Raw genomic sequence first — 4,184 nt, 5'->3', positions numbered from 1 at the left:
GCATGGTAAAGATGGAGGAACTGTGATTGGGCAAAGGGGGACAAGAGGGGGGAGGAGGGGGTATGAGCACAGGAAAGATGGTGGAATGAGATGGACATCATTACCCTAGGTATATATATGACCGCACATATGGTGTGACGCTATATCATGTACTACCAGAGAAATGAAAAAGTGTGCTGCAATTGTATAAATGAATCAAAATGCATTTTGCTGTCATATAGACCTAATGAGAATTTATTAATTTAAAAACAATAATGAGCTCTTTAAAATTAAACATTTAAATCACTAAATAGAAATTTCAGTACAGTGGTAGAAAAATCAGAAGCCAATGACATTTCTTAGAGAAAATGAAAATGAAAATGAAATTCTATACAGCATTCCCAAAAGTCTTGTGGCATATTCTGCAGACTGTTTCCTTCAACCTCTAGGGTCAACTGTTTCTTCTTTGCCCGCCTTCTGAATAGACACTATAAAACTAAAACTTAAGATCCCTGGTCTCCCAGATTGACAGGATGAAGATGCAGAAACAAGAAAAGAAGGGAAGTCTGTGTCCTCAGGACACCACTGGGAGACCAAACCAGCTCTAGGACTGCCCTCCTCTGGACATTTATGTGAAAGTATTCCAACAATAGAAACTATACTGCTTGACAAAACAAAATCAAAACACATGTAGAAAACTTCAGACTTCTATATCAACTTAGAGCCACACTCAAACAATAGAATAAAGGCATTATAAATACTAAACAAGGTAATAATTTACCTCCTACATACTGATTGCTAGGAAGCCACTGAAGGATGTGCTTTACTCACACGAGACAGACAAACCAGAAAGCAATGATGAGACACTATATCAAATGGGAGGAGGCAGGGGTGATGCAGGAAAGCAGTGGAGAAGTTTAGAAGAACATCACCAAAGGCCAGTTCATAGGAAATGGTGCGACAGACCTAGGAAACAAGCAGACCAAACAAGTGGATGAAAACAGGTGACAGAGGCTTCATGAGGCAGGAGACAGAGAAATGGGGAGGGAGAGAGGTCGTACTGAGGGATACAGTGATGCGACCACGGGTCTTATGACGGGTACAGGTGGAAGATAAAGGCAAAAGGAAAGTTCAAGCAGCTCTGAAGCCAAAAGGCACAAGACCCAGTGGTGTTGTGGACTCACCCAGAGGAGAGGGTTTGGTCATTTTCAGTTTGAGAAGATGACAAGTGAAATGTGTAAGGATTTTTTCCCCAGGCAGGAGATAGAATGGTTAGATCTTGGTCAGTAGTCACATCTAGGGATGGAGATGTAGGTGCAGATTATATTATCTACAGGTCACTAAAGTTCTGAGCATGCTCAACTTCTCTGAGAGGGACAGGGAAGAATGGGAAAAAGACTTAAGATTTCCAGATTTCATGGAATGGCCATCTTTTATAACTTTCCTTAAGGACTCTTACTATATGTTTGGGTGTGCAACTTTGTGTCTTTAACATTTCAACTTGACTCCTCTATAATAAGGGAGATTGTGAGAGGAAGAGGGGAAAGAATGTTCATTTCACATAGAAAGACATTTAGAGGCCATTAACCTTGTTTTAATTTTTTTCCAGCTACCTAGAGTGGTAAAAACTTAATCAAGGGCAGAGAGGAAGCAGAAGAACAGAACAGAAGCCAGGTAGTCTCTAGTAAACTGACAGCCCTCAGGGAAATTCTATTTATCATATGATACTTCCCCTAAGCAAAGAAAAATTAAAGCAATATTCACAACTGTTTCATTACCATAATAATATCATCACTTCCTCCAGCAACAGTTTTAAGTTTTTAAATTTCTTTTTCCAATTATAAATAATTTTAAAAGATTTCAGTCCAGAAATGAAAAATACTAAATGGATAAACACATTCTAAAAAGACCCTCCAAACCCAATAAACTAGAACATGTTTAAGAAAGAGACACTTAGAGAAATATTAACTTGACCTATACAATGATATTACCTTCTCTTTTCCTTTTTTATTTATGGAATAAATAAAATAGTAGAAGAAAATGGTATGATTAATCTCTATGTACCCATCATCTTGCCTTAGCAATTATCATCACATGACCAACTCTGTTTCAGCCCAAATAGTAGTTACTTCCTCCTTCCTCTCTTTCCTCACTTATCCTCATTATAATTATTATTTCAAATTTGACACAGGGTGTCACTAAGTTGCCCAGGCTGTTCTCAAATTCCTAGGCTCAAGTGATCCTTCTTTGTCAGTCTCCAGAGTGACTGGGACTCCAGGAATGCAAACCTGTGCCTGGTCACCCTGATAACACCCTTTCTGTAACAGGATCATTTGCTTCTTGGCAAACTTGATGATCTCTTTCTTGGGCAATGTTTCTGGCTGAAAGATGTCACCAACTTGTCTGGTGTGGAGGCACATGCCTGTAATCCCAGCTGCTCAGGAGGACCAGGCAGGAGGATCATGAGTTCAAAACCAGTCTCAGCAACTTAGGGAGGCCCTAAGCATCTCTGCAAGAGCCTGTCCCTAAACAAAACATAAAAAAGGACTGGGGATGTGGTGGTTAAGTGCCCCTGGATTCAATCCCAACTTCCAAAAAAAAAAAAAGGTAGAGGGGTCACCAACCTGTTCTCATTTCCGTTTCCAGTGTGCCACAAAAAGAAGCATAACGTCTAGTAAAAATTAAAAAATTCTTGAATAAATCTTGAAATTGACCAAACAACATACTTTTTTCCATATTTTAAAATCAGAAAATTCAACTTCAACTCACTATCAGTTATTTATTAAGCAAAAAGCTGTCCCCACCTCTTACACATACTGTTGTTACAAACTGACATTTTCTAGGTTTTGATTTAACTATACAATGAGGGGTTAAAACTAATGCTACTTAAAATTCCTTAGAGCTGTAAAATTCATTCCATTCCAAGGTGAACAAAAGTCTCTGGCCACGTGAAAATTCAAGCACAATTACAACAAGAAGATGCATCAGGAGGAAACATTTCAGCTCTAAGGAATTTTAAGTAGCATTAGTTTTAACCCCTCATTGTATAGTTAAATCAAAACCTAGAAAATGTCAGTTTGTAACAACAGTATGTGTAAGAGGTGGGGACAGCTTTTTGCTTAATAAATAACTGATAGTGAGTTGAAGTTGAATTTTCTGATTTTAAAATATGGAAAAAAGTATGTTGTTTGGTCAATTTCAAGATTTATTCAAGAATTTTTTAATTTTTACTAGACGTTATGCTTCTTTTTGTGGCACACTGGAAACGGAAATGAGAACAGGTTGGTGACCCCTCTACCTTTTTTTTTTTTTTGGAAGTTGGGATTGAATCCAGGGGCACTTAACCACCACATCCCCAGTCCTTTTTTATGTTTTGTTTAGGGACAGGCTCTTGCAGAGATGCTTAGGGCCTCCCTAAGTTGCTGAGACTGGTTTTGAACTCATGATCCTCCTGCCTGGTCCTCCTGAGCAGCTGGGATTACAGGCATGTGCCTCCACACCAGACAAGTTGGTGACATCTTTCAGCCAGAAACATTGCCCAAGAAAGAGATCATCAAGTTTGCCAAGAAGCAAATGATCCTGTTACAGAAAGGGTGTTATCAGGGTGACCAGGCACAGGTTTGCATTCCTGGAGTCCCAGTCACTCTGGAGACTGACAAAGAAGGATCACTTGAGCCTAGGAATTTGAGAACAGCCTGGGCAACTTAGTGACACCCTGTGTCAAATTTGAAATAATAATTATAATGAGGATAAGTGAGGAAAGAGAGGAAGGAGGAAGTAACTACTATTTGGGCTGAAACAGAGTTGGTCATGTGATGATAATTGCTAAGGCAAGATGATGGGTACATAGAGATTAATCATACCATTTTCTTCTACTATTTTATTTATTCCATAAATAAAAAAGGAAAAGAGAAGGTAATATCATTGTATAGGTCAAGTTAATATTTCTCTAAGTGTCTCTTTCTTAAACATGTTCTAGTTTATTGGGTTTGGAGGGTCTTTTTAGAATGTGTTTATCCATTTAGTATTTTTCATTTCTGGACTGAAATCTTTTAAAATTATTTATAATTGGAAAAAGAAATTTAAAAACTTAAAACTGTTGCTGGAGGAAGTGATGATATTATTATGGTAATGAAACAGTTGTGAATATTGCTTTAATTTTTCTTTGCTTAGGGGAAGTATCATATGATAAATAGAATTTCCCT

General features: G+C 38.0%; 2 long non-coding RNA genes across 2 annotated transcripts in view; both read right to left on the bottom strand.

Moving 5' to 3' along the window:
* LOC125618902 overlaps positions 1-1,157 on the bottom strand; it is a 23,775-nt gene extending 22,618 nt beyond the window's left edge. Inside the window, exon 1 of the long non-coding RNA XR_007350272.1 lies at positions 811-1,157. This is a non-coding gene — a long non-coding RNA (uncharacterized LOC125618902). The remainder of the gene's footprint in view (positions 1-810) is intronic.
* The window catches only part of LOC125618901, a 27,146-nt gene extending 24,016 nt beyond the window's left edge, over positions 1-3,130 (bottom strand). Inside the window, exon 1 of the long non-coding RNA XR_007350271.1 lies at positions 1,164-3,130. This is a non-coding gene — a long non-coding RNA (uncharacterized LOC125618901). The remainder of the gene's footprint in view (positions 1-1,163) is intronic.
* Between the last annotated feature and the right edge of the window lie 1,054 nt (positions 3,131-4,184).

Source organism: Marmota marmota, unplaced genomic scaffold (assembly GCF_001458135.2).
Source record: "Marmota marmota marmota unplaced genomic scaffold, marMar, whole genome shotgun sequence".
Taxonomy (NCBI): domain Eukaryota; kingdom Metazoa; phylum Chordata; class Mammalia; order Rodentia; family Sciuridae; genus Marmota; species Marmota marmota.
This window is presented reverse-complemented; position numbering and strand designations above follow the sequence as displayed.